The sequence below is a fragment of the Macrobrachium nipponense genome, chromosome 22 (assembly GCF_015104395.2).
Source record: "Macrobrachium nipponense isolate FS-2020 chromosome 22, ASM1510439v2, whole genome shotgun sequence".
Lineage (NCBI taxonomy): Eukaryota > Metazoa > Arthropoda > Malacostraca > Decapoda > Palaemonidae > Macrobrachium > Macrobrachium nipponense.
Genome location: NC_087213.1, coordinates 2,978,189 through 2,995,069, shown reverse-complemented (window position 1 = coordinate 2,995,069; position 16,881 = coordinate 2,978,189). Strand labels below are relative to the sequence as shown.

Sequence of the window (16,881 nt, the reverse complement as noted above, 5' to 3'; positions counted from 1 at the left end):
TACTTCTATAGCTCATAAATTCACCAATGGCAACTTTTACACTGACTAAAACCATGAAGCGGACATCTCAGGACTTCACTCCTGCTTGTGTCTTCAAGGGGGAATGTATCACGTCTGTCTCACATGATGTCTTTTTGTAAATTTGCTCATAAATATACCAATGGATTGCTGTTGGTTTTTGTTCTTGTCTTGGTTGTAAATGTAATTTTGTTCATGAAACTTACCTGGCAGATATATATATAGCTGTATTCTCCGACGGCCGACAGAATTTCAAAACTCCCAGCACACGCAGTGGGCGGCCAGGTGGTTAGTACCCATTCCCGCCGCTGGGAGGCGGATATCAGGAACCATTCCCATTTTCTATTTAGATTTTTCTCTGTCGCCGGTCGGTAAACAACTGTTTACAGACCTCCGCCTAGGATTTTGAAACTTCTTGTGCTAACTTTTTGAGTATTCTGATTGACTTTTGGTTTTGATTTGGCTTGTTGGCTTGGCATACGTGATAGTGGATTTGATTTGGATTTTGGCTTTGACTTTTCTTTGATTACGATGTCTGGATCTAGCTCTGCTAGCTTCAGGGTGTGTAAGGTACAAGAATGTAAGGTGAGGTTGCCGAAAGCTTCGGTAGACCCTCATTCGGTGTGCTCGAAATGTCGAAGTCATGTATGTATGTTGAATGATAGATGCATCGAGTGTGAGCAATTGACTGAAATCGAATGGAAGGCATATGATTCTTACGTGAGAAAGCTTGAGCGTGATAGAATCAGGAGGTCTTCCTCTAGAAGTGCTTCTGTGAATAGAAGTCAGGGTAGAATTGTATCTCCCATTAAATCCTCCTGTAGATGTAATTCAACCTAATCCTGTTGTATTGCCACCGAACAATCAGGAAGTGTCTGCAGAAGGAAACGTATTATCTACGATTATGGAGTTGATTCGCGCCTTGGAATCGAAAGTGATTGCTCTACAATCAAATGTGGATAAGTGCAATGAAAGTGTTAGTGCATCTAGTGTTGTGGAGGGGACGTCAGATCGGTCCCATAATGCCTCTACGCCTAGGCCCCTGCCGGACTCCCAGGCCTTAATGAGAGGGCAAGCCGAAAGCCGAAGGAGGGTTACGGGATCTAATAACCGGTCTGACGTCCCTTCGGCAGAAACTGAGGACGAATCTCAGGCTGCCAGCGTTCGTGCACGGGCACGGATACTTAAAGAGTGCTTCTCTTCTTCCGAGGCTTCCTCTCCTCGCCGAGGTTGGGACTCTCGGAGGACCTCTCATGGGGAGAGCGGCAGGGGCGCAAGGTGCCGCACAGGCGGCTGTCGTCCTTGTCGCCCTCTTAAGAGAAGTTTCAGAGAAGAGGAAGCTTCACGTCTTCTGATCCCCCCCCCCCCCCCCCCCCCCCCAGTGCTTAGATTCATCACCTGAATATTTTGAAGCTTTTCCGCCACAGAAAAGGAACAAGACTTCATCAGGGGAGGACTCGTTCGAGCGTCCAAGTCGCTTTAAGTATGTTCCTGAGTTGAAGGAAAGGGTATCCCTCGCCCATCTTCCTCGCACAGGATGAGTCCTTCTCCTGATTGAGAATTTTCTCCATCAAGGAAAATGCTTTTGGAAATGCAGAAGCAGTTAGCTTCCTATTTTGAGAGAAAGGAGGCAGAACCTAGTCATCGGAGGAAGGATCGGTGGCTGCCTGTTAAGAGGACTAGGCAGTCCCCGGCTCCTTCTCCGCGTTTTTCGGCCTTTGAGTCTCCTCCTAGTAGCCGACTCATTAGAGAACGTGATTACGTTCCTCATGAAAGGGCGTCTAGGAGAGACGAATTTGACAGAGACGTGAGTTGCCGCACAGGCGGCCGGCGTCTTTGTCAAAAGGCCGAGAACGCTCAAGGATCCATGACGGAAGTTCACTGTTTGCATGAGGATAATCAGCTTCAGGACGTTTGGGAAGACGCTTCTTTTGACGCTCAGCGTCTTAAGCAGCGAAGCGCTTGCCAGGATGCATCGAGAAGACGCTTTTCAGGACGCGCGGCGTCTTATACATCGGGGCGCTCGCCAGGACGCTCGAGCTGACGCTGTTCAGGACGCATGGCGTCGTACACATCAGGACGCTCGTCAGGGCGCTCAGCAGGACGCTTCTCAGAACGTGTGGCGTCTTGCATATCGGGACGCTTGCCAGGACGCTCAGCAGGACGTCTTGGAAGAATGTTTGAGTCCGAAACATCAAGATATTTCACATGTTAAAGTGTCGAAGATAAGGAAACAGAGATTGGTTACTTCGAACTCTTCTTCATCTAGAGGCACCCTCTTGCGAACGGGGCCTCAAGGATTATTGTCATCGCGATCTTTGAAGGACACTGATGACCGAGAGAAGGATTCTTCTAGTGACCTGTGCCCTACGGATGATGACGAACCAACTGCGTCAGCGGCTTCAGACTATAAGACTTTGACGAATCTACTTAAGAACTTTTTTCCAGACAATTTTCAAGCGCCTGTTCCTTGCTCTCCCCCTTCACAATTAGCCTCATCGAAGGCCAGGAAGGCTCCTGGCTTCGTTAAAATGGCCACTTCGCTCTCTGCAAAGAGAGCGTTTAAGAGAATTCAGGATTGGATGGATTCAAGGAAGGCTAAAGGGAAAACTTCTTTTGCTCTTCCCCCATCTAGACTGAGCGGGGATCTGGTACGAAACGGGAGAAGAGGCAGGATTGAAAGCACCGTCTTCTTCTCAAGGCGATTTCGCGAATTTAGTGGACGCTCCGAGGAGGTCTTATTTGTCATCAGCAAAGGTTTCCTGGACGATGTCGGAAACAGATCATCATCTCAAGGGGATATTTAAGACGCTGGAAGTGTTTAACTTCTTAGATTGGTGCTTGGGGGCCTTGGATTTACAATCTAGGAGTCAAGACTCTATTTCTTTGGAAGAGCTTTCAAGTGTGCTAGCTTGCATGGATAGAGCAGTAAGGGATGGCTCTGATTAATTAGCATCTCATTTTGCTACCGGGCTGCTAAAAAAGAGAGCTCTATTGCAGTTTTGTGGCAAAAGCGGTTTCTCCCGCGCAGAAGGCGGAATTATTGTTCGCCCCCTTCTCTACTCATCTATTTCCGCAGTCCATGATTAAGGATCTATCAGTAAACTTGCAAGAGAAAGCAACAAAGGACCTCTTGACTCAGTCTTCCAGACGCCCTACTCCCCAGGCTTCTACTTCAACAGCTCCAGCCCCCAAGAAGAAATTTAAGCCCTTTCGTGAGCACCTTCCTCTAGAGGTTCTTCGAGAGGAAGGGGTCCTTTAGAGGCAAGACCTCTTCTATCAAGAAGGGAAAAAATTGACATTTCTGCCCTTCAGGCACCTGTAGGTGCGAGACTCACCTTATTTGCTCAGGCATGGAGGACGATAGGGTCAGGAACACCTGGTCCCTAGATGTGATCGAGAGAGATACAAGATCCCTTTCCTCTCTGCGCCTCCTTTGAGCACGAAGCCGATAGACCTGTCGCCTGCATACCAGTCAGAGAAGCAACAGATTTTGCTCGACCTTCTAGACCAAATGTTGGAAGAGAAAGCCGTAGAAGAAGTCCTGATGCTGGATTCCCCAGGCTTCTACAACAGGTTATTCCTGGTTCCGAAGCAGTCTGGGGGATGGAGACCTGTCCTAGACGTCAGCAGACTGAACCTTTTTGTGAAGAAAGAAAAATTCAGGATGGAAACATCTCAGTCTGTGTTAGGGGCCTTGAGACCAGGGGATTGGATGGTGTCATTGGACCTACAAGACTCTTATTTCCACGTCCCCATCCATCCTCAATCAAGGAAGTTCCTGAGGTTCGTCTTAAAAGGGCAGGTCTTCCAGTTCAGGGCTCTTTGCTTCGGTCTGAGTACGGCACCGATGGTTTTTACTTTCCTCATGCTGAATGTAGCGAAATGGCTTCACCTATCGAAGATAAGAGTCTCGCTTTACCTGGACGACTGGCTAATCAAGTCGTCTTCGGAGTCAAGGTGCCTGGAGGACCTTCAGACGACATTGCAGCTGACGAAGGCCCTGGGCCTAATAGTCAATTACGAGAAGTCCCATCTGATCCCCACGCAGTCCATCGTGTATCTGGGGATTCAGATGGATTCAGCGGCTTTTCAAGCTTTTCCATCAAAGGAACGTCAGCACAAATGCTTAGAGAAAGTGTCAGCCTTCTTAGGGAAAGAAACATGCTCGGCGAAGGAATGGATGAGTCTGCTGGGAACCATTTCTTCACTGGAGAAGTTTGTTTCCCTGGGGGGTTAGGTTTTGCACCTCAGGCCACACAGTTTTTTATGGCAGAAAACTGGAAGGACAAACAGAATCTAGACTCGACTTTGGTAATCTCACAAGCGGTCAAGGATCAACTGAAGTGGTAGCAAGATCCGATCAAACTTTCGGAAGGACTGTCCCTCAACCTTTTGAGCCCCGACCTAGTGTTGTTCTAGACGCCTCCATGGCGGGCTGGGGAGCAACACTAGGCAAGGAGGAAGTGTCAGGCCTCTGGAGAGGGGAACAGAGGTCCTGGCACATAAACTTAAAAGAGTTGGAGGCCATTCGGTTGGCTCTTCAATTCTTCGAAGAACGATTGGTGGGCCGAGTTATCCAGATCAACTCGGACAACACTACGGCTCTCGCTTACATCAAAAAGCAGGGGGTACACACTCTCGATCACTGTTCATGGTAGCGAGAGACATCCTTCTGTGGGCGAAAGCTCGAAGCATAGTGATCCTAACAAGGTTCATTTCAGGAATACAAAATGTCCGAGCGGATCTTTTAAGCCGTCAACATCAGATGCTTCCCACAGAATGGACCCTACATCTAGAGGTTTGCCAAGAGCTATGGAAGTTGTGGGGACGGCCGCTAGTCGACCTCTTCGCAACCTCGAAAACGAAGAGCCTTCCGATTTATTGCTCTCCAGTTCTCGACCCGGAAGCAATAGCGGTAGATGCCATCCTATGGGACTGGACGGGGATGGACGTTTACGCCTTTCCCCCGTTCAAACTCTTATGAGAGGTAACAAGGAAGTTTGCGGCGTCGCCAGGAGCGAGAATGACTGATCGCCCCCTTTTGGCCCTCAAGCGATTGGTTCACGGAGGTCATGTCTCTTTTGGTAGACTTCCCAAGAACCCTGCCAGAGAGAGTAGATCTTCTCAAACAGCCCCACTTTGAGAGGTACCACGGAAACCTCTCCGCTCTGAGTCTGACTGCGTTCAGACTATCAAGAAGTTGGCCAGAGCGAGAGGTTTTTCAAGACCAGTGGCAGAGGCTATTGCCAATGCGAGAAGATCTTCCTATCGAGCGGTTTATCAGTCGAAGTGGGCTGTCTTCAGGAGATGATGTAGGAAGAAAGGTATTTCCTCCTCCACGACCTCTGTGAACCAAATCGCTGAGTTTCTCCTGCATTTGAGAAATGTGGACAGACTGGCAGTGCCCACAATAAAAGGATACAAGAGTATGCTGTCAGCTGTCTTCTGTCACAGAGGGTTAGACCTGACAAATGATAAAGACCTTCACGATCTTTTGAGATCGTTTGAGACAACTAAAGTACCGCAACCGAAGGTCCCATCATGGAATCTTGATGTAGTTCTAAGGTTCTTGATGTCGGCTCCCTTTGAACCTCTGCATGCTGCCTCATTGAAAGACACTACTAGGGAGGCGATTTTCCTAACTGCTCTTGCCACGGCAAAAAGGGTTAGTGAAATTCAAGCAATTAGTAAATATGTGGGTTTCAGAGGACACAGTGCAGTGTGCTCCCTGAATCCTAATTTCTTAGCTAAGAATGAGAACCCATCTAACCCCTGGCCAAAAACCTTTAAAATCAAGGGGTTAGCAGAGTTCATCGGACAAGAGCCAGAGAGAGTCCTGTGCCCTGTCAGGGCTCTCAAATTTTATTTGCAAAAGACCAAAGACTGTTGGGGTCCTTCTGAAAATCTATGGTGCTCTGTTAAGAGACCCGACTTTCCTATGTCGAAGAATGCACTGGCATTCTTTTTACGAAGCACCATCAGGGAGGCCCATGCGTCCTGCCCGGATGGTGATCTGAAACTTTTGAAAATAAAATCCCATGAAGTGAGAGCTGTTGCAACTTCATGGCATTTCAAAAGAAATATGGCATCAGCGATATCATTAGTGCTACTTTTTTTTTTGGCGAAGCAACTCTGTGTTTCGCTTCACATTACCTGCGGGATGTGAAGACGGCATATGAGAACTGCGAGTCGCTAGGACCATACATATCCGCAGAAATGTTGTTGGGGGCAGGGAGCAGCACGAATCCTATCCTATAGAAAAGGGATAGGTGTGCTTTTTATTTTGGTGTTGGTTTATGGTTGAAGGGTTGGTCGCTTGAGGCGCTTTCCCTTTCTTTAGCCTAGAAGTTATGGGACTAACTTCGATAGGTTAGGTCAGGTGGTGGTTTTTAGCTTCGTTGCCCTCACAGTATGGTCATATGGTCTAGTCACATTGTGGTCACGCTCCCGTTGACAGATCATCTAGAACTCACCAGCTATATAGGTCACTACCTTGCTGGAGACTCTAGTAAAGCAGAAGCAGACTTGGGTGACAGTAATCACGAAGTCAGCTATGCTAACAGGTAAGGAACCAAGATGTCAATCATCTGCATGTAATTTGTTTCCTAAAATCCTTCTATTCTGTCCCTTCCCACCTCCAATGGTGGGATTCAGCTATATATATATCTGACAGGTAAGTTTCATGAACAAAATGTTATTGTCATGATACAATAAAGTTTGTTCATACTTACCTGGCAGATATATATAATTAAGTACCCACCCACCTCCCCTCAGGGGACAGTGGTATGAAAAATCTGAATAGAAAATGGGAATGGTTCCTGATATCCGCTTCCCAGTGGCGTGGGAATGGGTAACTAACCACCTGGCCGCCCACTGCGTGTGCCGGGAGTTTTTGAAATTCTGTCGGACGTCGGAGAATACAGCTATATATATATCTGCCAGGTAAGTATGAAAAAACTTTATTGTATCATGACAATAACATTTTACTAAGAAAAGTGCAAAGAAATACTATAAAAAACATATAAAAGTAAAAAAAAAGTTACTGGATCTTCGTTCTCTGTAAATTTACATAAATATTTTTTCTACAAATATGCTAAGAATTTGTTACTGATTTTGTTTCTTATCTGTTTTGATATTGTTTGAACAGTAATTATAATTTTACAAAATAAAATAAGAGTATTTATTAGAAAAAACATACAGGTACAGTGGTACCTTGAGATACGAAAGGCTCAACTTATGAAAAACTCGAGATACGAAATTTTTTAACGGCTCTACATACGAAAAGTTTTCAAGATACGAAAGGTTTCTGTAAAGACCGAGATTCGTCCCGAACCACCGATAACAATTTTTGAAACTCCGCGCTCGCCGCCAATCTTAGTAGACTCGCCACCATCCTCCTGCTCTCCCATTGGTTCCTGATGCTAGTCGCGGCCATGAGATCCTTCTCTCCTATTGGCCAGCGTCCCTCCCATCATGCATCTTTGTATGTGGTGGCGTGCCTCGGCCACTCGGTACCAGCATTGTTATAGTACGCACGCGGTATTCGTTTCGGGATTGTCAATGTGTATTTAAAAAAAAAAATTTCTCATATCTTTTCACAGAAAATGGAATAAGAAGAGCACCTCTTGAGTGACGACATTTATGATATGATTGACCAAGATCTCTCTCGTGGGATAAGTGACCAAGATCTCTCACATGGGATATGTGGTCAAGGTCTCTCTCATGGGATAACTGGAAACTTTGCAAGGTTGGTAGAATCTCCACTCCCTGCTGAACAGAGGGTGTTGACCAATCATTTACAACATGCATACCAGTATAATCAAGGCACTTCAGTTTATGTTGAAGGTCAGCAGCCGAACATTCAGTACCCAAATCAGTTGCAGAGAGCGTATTTGGTTGAACAGGGTTTTGATGGACACCAGGGCCAACAGTCATGAGATGCAACAATTAGTAGATAATTATCAAGACGGGCAGCCGTTAATGAACACTACGCGTTTATAGAAAAAAAGACACCCCGAAAAGGCTCACACAGGTCGTATGCTTGTGCAGTTCGATGACGTTTGCCTGAGTCGTTTCAGGAACATTGTGAAAAGTAGGCAGAAGCAATCTTCCTTGGATCGTTATTTTTTAAAGAGGCCTTTAGCATTAGCAGGAGTAAGCAAAAAGGAAGAACCAAGTGATAAAAACAGTAAGTTGTAAGCAAAAAGGAAGAACCAAGTGATGAAAAACAGAAAATTGAAAGTGGTGATGAAGTTGAAATTCTGTAAAAAAAAAAAAAAAAAAAAAAAAAAAAAAAAAAAAAAAAAAAAAAAAAAAAAAAACACCTATGTAAAGTAAAAAAAAAAGTAGTTAAAAATCAAATAAAAAAGAAAAAAAAAAAACGCAGAAATTAAGAATGTTCTAGCCGCTTTTCATAAAGTGCAATCGTTTGTTCCTCCTCCTCCTCTGCCGCCACTTTCGGAGATGCCTCACTTCGAAAGTAAGCTTCCACATTTTACGTACAGTATTTCTTCTATACCATGTACACTAATACACTTATTTCAGGTTTATCTTAACATTTTGTTTTGTTATTAATTTAGGATTGAATGATCCAAATTGTTGTAGTATTCCATTGGTTTATAGGTCAATTTAGCTTTATTATGAAATTTACTGGTGTGTTTTTGGAGGGCTTGGAACGGATTAGCCATTTTACATGTAAAATGTGGTCCAAGATACGAAAACCTCATGATACGAAGGGCGCCTCTGAACGGATTAATTTCGTATCTCGAGGTACTACTGTATTCTCCTACTTACGATGGGGTTAGGTTCCGAAAAACCCATCGTATGTTGAAAAAATTGTATCTCGAATATAGCTTGGCCTACACTAGGGGTAATCAGTACCATCTTTGCATATAGGGTAGTGTCCTACACTACACAGTGTACTATTTATACATATACGGGTTAGTAATTATTAATTTCAGCTAATTCTCTAGGTTCAGTGCATATTTGCTCATGATAATTCAGTACTAAGAGAAATTTAATAACATAAGTTAGCCTAGTGTATACGATGATAGATGCCCAGTATATTGGACCCAGATTCAGACCGATATCGGCATAATTGAGCGATACCTGTTAGACTGCTTATGCCTACATATAACTATGGAATAAAAACATAATGAATACTATAGTACATCTTTTCCGTGAATCTTTTAAAAATTATATGTTACTCTATCCGATTATATTGTATGTCTCATATTACGTATTGTATCATAAAATACTAACAAAGCTGTCAATGTTTTGGTTTGGAAATCAGCTGATGGGAAGTAAGAGTTTATTTTGTCGTATTTACTCATTTCAGAGCGAATTGTTTTGCTTCTAGTTAGTATAAAAGAATACGTATCTAGATACTTTACTTATATGAGGTTATAAGACGTGTTAATTTTAAGTCAAAATATGAATTTAATTTGTCTCGTTGGGAACTAAATTATTTTTTTCGTTAACAGATTGCTTTGTGGGCATGTTTATTGTGTAAGGAAAATGATGTGATTCTGTTTGCTATTTTCACTTGATTTCTTCGTAGTACGAGCTTTACCATTACATTATTTATCTTTTATCGACGTGAAAACAGTAGTAAACTATATTCTTTTGAGACCTGAAGTTTTGATTAAAATGATTCTCTTTCAACTTTATCTATGGTTATGTTTGATCAGATAAGTGTATGTGAGTTTTATCTTTGTTACCGATGCACAATTACAGTCATTAGCAGCTTGAAACGTGTTCTCGGCTTTAGCTACAACTTTGTTTAAATTTAACAGTATGTTTCTTAGCTGATCTTTGATCTATAGCAAAGAAAGTTATTACCTACTAATATGTCAGTCCTACATAACATCATTTATATACATAACTGCGATAATTGTTTACTATCGTACGATGGTTGAAATACAAGCCAAATGGATGTTGTTATCCAATTCAGTTGTACTTAGCAAAACTTTGATTCTCGTTCGGTTTTTCATGGCTGTCACTTACCAAAGAGGTAAACCATTAAAAGAAAACTTTCATAATTCTCTTTTACTGTTTTTTTTTCTTTTTACTTAACTAAAAGTACGCTACTGGGCTGCACCTGTTAAGAGCAAAATTTAAAAATACTCTAAAAAAAATTTGTTTGTATCAGTATTAATTGCTAACTCCATCGTAAAATCGGATTATCGTTAGACGAATTATCGTAACTCGAATACTACCTGTATATAAGTTGGTAAAATTTACGATTGTCTTGTCAAAGTGGTCCTACAAGGGCTTGTAAATAGTAAATAGTAATTTTCAACTTCTCAAGGAAGGTAAGGAAAATTTTTTAGTATTTTTTTTTCTTTCACCATGTACATTTGCATATCTTCCTCATTCCTTTGATGTGTTTTTTCATAAATTAGCCAACCTCAAAGTTTACCCGACCTGAGGAGCTCCGTATTGCTATATTTACCCATCCAAATATTATGTATACTGTATACCAATATTAAGGGTTCTGTCATTTGTCTTCCCTTTATAATTATTTTTGTAGTTTTCTTATAACATTGTGTTAGTGTTCAAGTTTTGTTGTACTGTAGGGAGTTAAACTAATTTTGTAAAATATTGTCGTGAGTTTTTGTGGAAAGAGCTGCTGATTTCAAAGAAGTAGTAGTGTGAAATTTTTCTTTCATATAAGTTACTTGCCAAGTAATTACATAGCAGCTATAGTTTCCAATTCCTGCGGCAGCCTTTTATTTAAAAATCACGTTAGGTCTTCGACAATTTAGTATAGTGACAAGTCTAGCCCACTTAATAGGGGTGTAGGAATGACTAAGCAGACAACTTCATTCTGTTTTTGACATGCTTAAGTAAACATAAGGGGTTGGCAGCAGCTTTTGTCCATGGGTTTTTTGTTGTATTACTGGATTTGATGAAGTATTATTGCTAAGTTTTGAGTAGCCTTTAAACTTTTAGATTATTAATGATTAGGATCAGGGTTTTCTTATGTCTGATTCTAATTCTTCTAGCCTTTGCTATTATACCGAAGGTGGTAAGACCAGATTAAATAGTCTTGCTATAATTCACATACAGTCTTCAGTAAGTGTAGAGGACAGGAGTGTAGTAGCTAGAAAACTTGTGCTGAATGTCATGATTGGGATGAGAAAATGTGGAAGTTCTAAGATCTCACTTAGACAAGTTAGAAAGGGATAGGAAGAGGAAAGCAGATTCTAGAACCAGGAGATGGTCACCTAGCTAGAAACAACTCCTAAGCTATGTTAGAAGTTAATCTGCTATTCATTCTACTCCTTTTCCTGACTTGCTCCTAATCCTTGTCTTCCTATTTTTCATCCACCTACTCCTATGGCAGGCTCCCTTGCTGTCAGTGCACCTCATTCGGTGCAATATAGGCATTACTTAAGGTTCTTTGCAGTGTCCCTTCGGCCCCTACCTGCAACTACTCTCATTTCTTTTACTGTATCTCTACTTTCATTGTCCAATCTCTCCTAACAATTGTTTCATGGTGCAACTGCGAGGTTTTCCTCCTGTTACACCTTTCAAATTTTTTACTGTCAATTTCCGTTTCAATGCTGAATGGCCTTAGTTGCCCCAGTCCTTGGCATAATGCCAAAAATCTATACTTATAATCAAGTAAAAAAAAATCAAAATCAAACCAATACCACTAATTACACTGAAAATTAATAGCACTCATCAATGATAAAGTGATCCAAGCAGATTTACTTATGGCTTGACGGTTGAAAGTTATCCCTGTTTATTCTGGAAATCCACAGTGCTCTCCTTCTTTCACCAATCTTTTGAGTTTTATCTCATTGATTTCTCACAACAGCAGGGACTGAGTAATACTATTTGCCATCTCATTTTGACCTATTGTGGTACCCAAACACACTGCAAGTTTCGACCATATTTAAAGGATTAATAGGTACAATATCATTGCAAACTTCCAAAAAATTATCCAGATCATGATGTGTGCATTGCCTTTGCTCAACACAACTACCCTACAACAGAGCCGACTTCCGTGTCTACATCCGAGCCTCATTCTGGATGGAAAACTATCTATAGTCTTAGAAAAGCTCAAATCCCAGAATTGTTGTAGTATATGTATACGTACAATAGTTGAAGGTATCTCACGTTATATCAGAGGCAGTTTAATTATGTATTTAAAATAATTATTGTAGAAATGGCAGCCCTGCAGTGACGACATCAACAATTCAGACATGGACAGGTTGCACAGGAAGCGATTCTAGGATCTTCTAGGCTGCTTGAGACCCTTCAAGTGGGTTGCCATTCAAATCCAATTCCAGTTAGGCAATATAAAAAGGCTGGTATAGCTCACAGCCTTCTTGTAGTCACGCAGTAGCTAAATGGGATACAGCATTTATTCCAGAGCAGCCGCTGCCAGAATTCCAAGCACCCAGTGCAATGTCACCAGATCTTATATGCCATTCGATACTGAACTCTCTATGAAATTACACTAACCTATCATGGTGCACCTGCTTGTGAGTGCCAAACTCCCACCCCTAGTTATTTCTCCATTTCAGTCATCGCCTTTAGAACAAGATGAATCATCATTGGCTTCTGTTGAGCAATGTTTAGCTGAAATAAAGAGCTTATTGAAGCAAGGGAGAGTGCTCCCCCCATCTCTCTCTCTCTCTCTCTCTCTCTCTCTCTCTCTCTCTCTCTCTCTCTCGGTCTATTCTCTCCCCCGCTCTCTCTATCTCTCTCTCTCTCTCTCTCTCTCTCTCTCTCTGTGCCATTTTGCTTGGTGTGACGTTACCACACACAGTCTGATTAATCAACAGATATCACACGTTTAACATATGTCTGGACATTGAAAAATATCTAGAAGTGTTCGTGAACTGTCGGTGATAAGATTAGTGTAAAAATAGTAGGATAAAGCGTCTACTAAGTTAGTTTATGAAGTGAAATACTGTAAATCAAATCAAGATGGCAGTAAGTTCCAACTGTGGTAAGAAATGGCAAAATTTCATTTCTCATCTATGAGATCAACAACAGCCCTAACCAAAAAGATACAAAAGCATTCATAGACATATTAGAAGGGTACGATCCTTCAAACTGGAACAAATCAACAGAAAACATCTTGAAAATAATTGAGTAAGTTCCAAATAAAATCCAAGTGGTCAAGAGACTCATAAAGAAAATTTACATCGGTCAACATATTCCGACAAAGAAAATGAAGAAGGTGAACATTGTGAATATCCTAATTGATGCAATAGGAAAAAGAATGCCAAAAGCATGCAAACTGTGTAAGGTGTGGTATAGCATAGTTAATCCACAAAACCTGATCAGAAAATGTTCTGCATGCAACATTCCGACATCCTCAATGTGCTGTAGTAATGCAAGATATGAGAAAGGATACCAGAATATTTTGCTCAATATGTCTATCATGGATAGACAGTGTTATTAAATCAAGACTGAATGTACAAATAGTTGAGGATGAGGAAGAAGAGGAAGAAGAGAAGAGGAAAACGGAAGAGAAGTAAACAAAACTGAAATGACAGAAAAAAATAAGGAAAACAAAGAACAAGATAAAAGTATGGATGCAGAGATACTCATTGATACTACATATGAGGCAATCAAGCAGCATACATACGAAGAAATAAATTACGACATGACAACACAATAGAAAATCCTGAAGAGGCTATACCCAGATCTGCACACTGATAGGAAAGTGGAAAAAATAGACAAGAAAGACAAAGTCTGCAACCTTTTGAAAAGAGGGAATTGCAGATTTGGAGAAAGATGTTACTACAAACATCCCAAGGTATGTCACAACTATGAAATCTATGGTAAATGTGCATACCTAGATGGCTATGAGGATGATTGCAGAGATCTACATCCAAAAATATGCAAAAACCTAAAAGAAGGAAAAGGATGTAAGTTCGACAAAAAATGTAAATATATGCACCCTGTAGCCATGAATCAAAATCAATTAAATAATCAATCAAATAATAAAATCCAAAATAAGAAAGAAACAAATAAAGAGAGGAACAAAGAATATGAGGTGAAGGAAAACAGCAAGCCATCACTGCGATATGGTGTGTCAGCAAAGAATTTCCAAGCATCAGCTCCAAGATACAGCTCAAGAGACAAATACTGTATTTACGATGCAAGAGGATATTGCAGACACGGAGAAAATTTCAGATTCAGACAGAAAATGACTAATTACGATGAAGGAAGATAAAATATTATGGAAAAGTTGGATTTTTTAATGTCAGAATTTCTGGAAATGAAGAACAAAAGAACCAACATAACAGAGAACAGGAAAGAGACGTGGGAAAATCCTTATTATTACCCATATTAAATGGAGGAGAAAACATGCAAACCATCATAGTGATGAATGCGCAGGGTTTAGTCAAGAGTACTGTAACTCAAAAAGAAAAATAGAGTACTTAGAAGAACTAACCCAAATTGAAAAGAAAATAGATATAATGAATATAAGTGAAACCTGGTATTCCCAAGAGACTGGGAATGACGATCAAAATAAAAGTGGGTTCCAAACTTATAGATCACATAGAACAAAAACGTAGGGAACTCAAGGGGGAACTGCGATATATGGGGAAGACAAAAAACAAGGAAAAATATATGAGAAATATAGTAACTCAGAATGGGAACTAATAGTGGTAGAATTTGAATCTGAAAAATTAATGAACATGGTAATATATAGACCCCCTTATACTAAAGAGTTTGACATAATAATAGAAAAATTGGATGATATATGTAGAAATCACAAGGACTGGACTATTCTCCTATCCGGAGACTTTAACTTTCCTTTCGTAGACTGGAAAGAACGAATAGGAGATTGTGGTTGTATTTAAACATTTTAAAAAGAGAGTAATAGTAGTGCAAAAGATAAGAGGCAATTCGAAAAGCTATTAGATATGCTACTAGAATATAACATTCAACAAATAAATCACCTGCCAACAAGAAAGGAAAATAACTTTAGAACCCTAGTATTGTGAACAAGGTGATTATGTTAAAGAAATAATAGTTTATAATGCGAGTATTTCAGACTATAATGTCATAGAATTAACAGTCCATTCCAAAGCAAGTGAAAACAGAGATAAGCAAGAAATGAAAAAGTGGGAAGGATATGGAAAATACAACTTCTACAGTAAAAATATAAAATGGTCAGAAATAAATGAAGAATTAAACAAAGATTGGGATAACATTTTCGTAAGTGATGATATAAAGGTAAATATGGAGATATTATATAAAATATTAGAGAAAATAGTGGATAAATATATACTGAAGAAAAGTAAGCATCAGTCATTTATACCAAGAGACAGAAGGATCTTGTTCCAGAAAATCAGAAAGTGGAAAAGAGGTCTTGCAGAAGAAAAAAATGCATGGAAAGTGATAGAACTAAAAAGTAAGATATAAAATGCAGAACAAAAGATTATACAATCAAAAGAAAATGAAAAACGGGACTTGGAAGAAAAAACCCTAGTAAATATCAAGCAAAACCCCAAACTATTATACTCGTATGCAAAAAAGATGAATAAAAGAATAGAAATACGCCCTCCAAGAATTGAAGGGAGATTAACAAATGAAAAAAAGGAAATATGCAACATATTGGCAGAAAGATGAAAGATATAAGAGAGAATTCACCCCTAGAATAGATAATGATATAGAAGTAAGGGACGAAAATAGTGAATATTTAGCAGACATAGATATTAATGAAGCTGATATTGTGCAGGCTATTAATGAAATTAAAAATGTAGCTGCTGCAGGGCCTGATGGTATCCCTGCTATTTTGTTAAAGTAGTTCATTCTATCGCAAAGCCACTTACAATGTTATTAAGACAAAGTGTAGATACAGGCAAGATTTATGATGAGCACAAATTAGCATATATTACCCCTACTTTCAAAAGTGGATCAAGACTAGAGGCAAGTAATTATAGGCCTGTGAGTCTAACGTCACATATTATGAAAATGTCTGAAAGGGTAATGAAGAAAATATTATGAAACATTTAATAAAAAATAATTTGTTTAATATAGGACAACATGGTTTCGTACCCGGAAAAAGTACACAAACATATGAAAAGCGGAAATGAAACAGATGTGGTTTATCTAGACTTTGAAAATTAGAAAACATAATATAGTGGATAAAGTAGGAATATGGTTAAAAGAATTTTTACACAACAGAAAACAGATAGTTATTGCAAACGATGTGGAAATCGGATGAAGCTAAGGTAATATCTGGTGTGCCACAAGTACGGTGGTGTTAGTTGCATTACTGTTTTGTTATTATGATTGCAGACATAGACAGTAATGTTAAGGGACTCGGTAGTGGAGTAGTTTCGCCATGACACAAGAATAAGTAGAGAAATTAATTGTGATGAAGATAGGAACGCGCTACAAAGAGACCTTAACAAAGTATATGATTGGGCAGAGGTAAATAGGATGGTATTTAACTCTGATAAATTTGAATCAATAAATTATGGAGAGAGAGAAGGAAAGCTATATGCATATAGGGGACCTAATAATGAGGACAATCAAATAAGGAAGCAGTTAAAGACCTTGGTGTGATGATGAATAGAACATGTTATGCAATGATCAAATAGCAATTCTATATTGGCAAAATGTAAAACGCAAAATGGGAATGTTGTTACGGCACTTCAAAACAAGAAAAGCTGAACACATGATTATGCTTTATAAAACATATGTTTCGTGGTCCACATTGAATATTGCAATATGATATGGTACACAACTCTCACAAAGGATATTGCACAAATAGTGTGTACAAAGGTCCTTTACAGCTAGAATAGAAGAAGTTAAGTATCTTGACTACTGGGAAAGACTACATCTTAAATTATATAGTCTAGAAGGAGAAGAGAACGC

General features: G+C 40.1%; 1 protein-coding gene across 5 annotated transcripts in view; it reads left to right on the top strand.

Moving 5' to 3' along the window:
• The window catches only part of LOC135198445 (TBC1 domain family member 5-like), a 212,291-nt gene that overhangs the window by 91,356 nt on the left and 104,054 nt on the right, over positions 1–16,881 (top strand). The gene's annotated exons all lie outside the window — the stretch shown is intronic.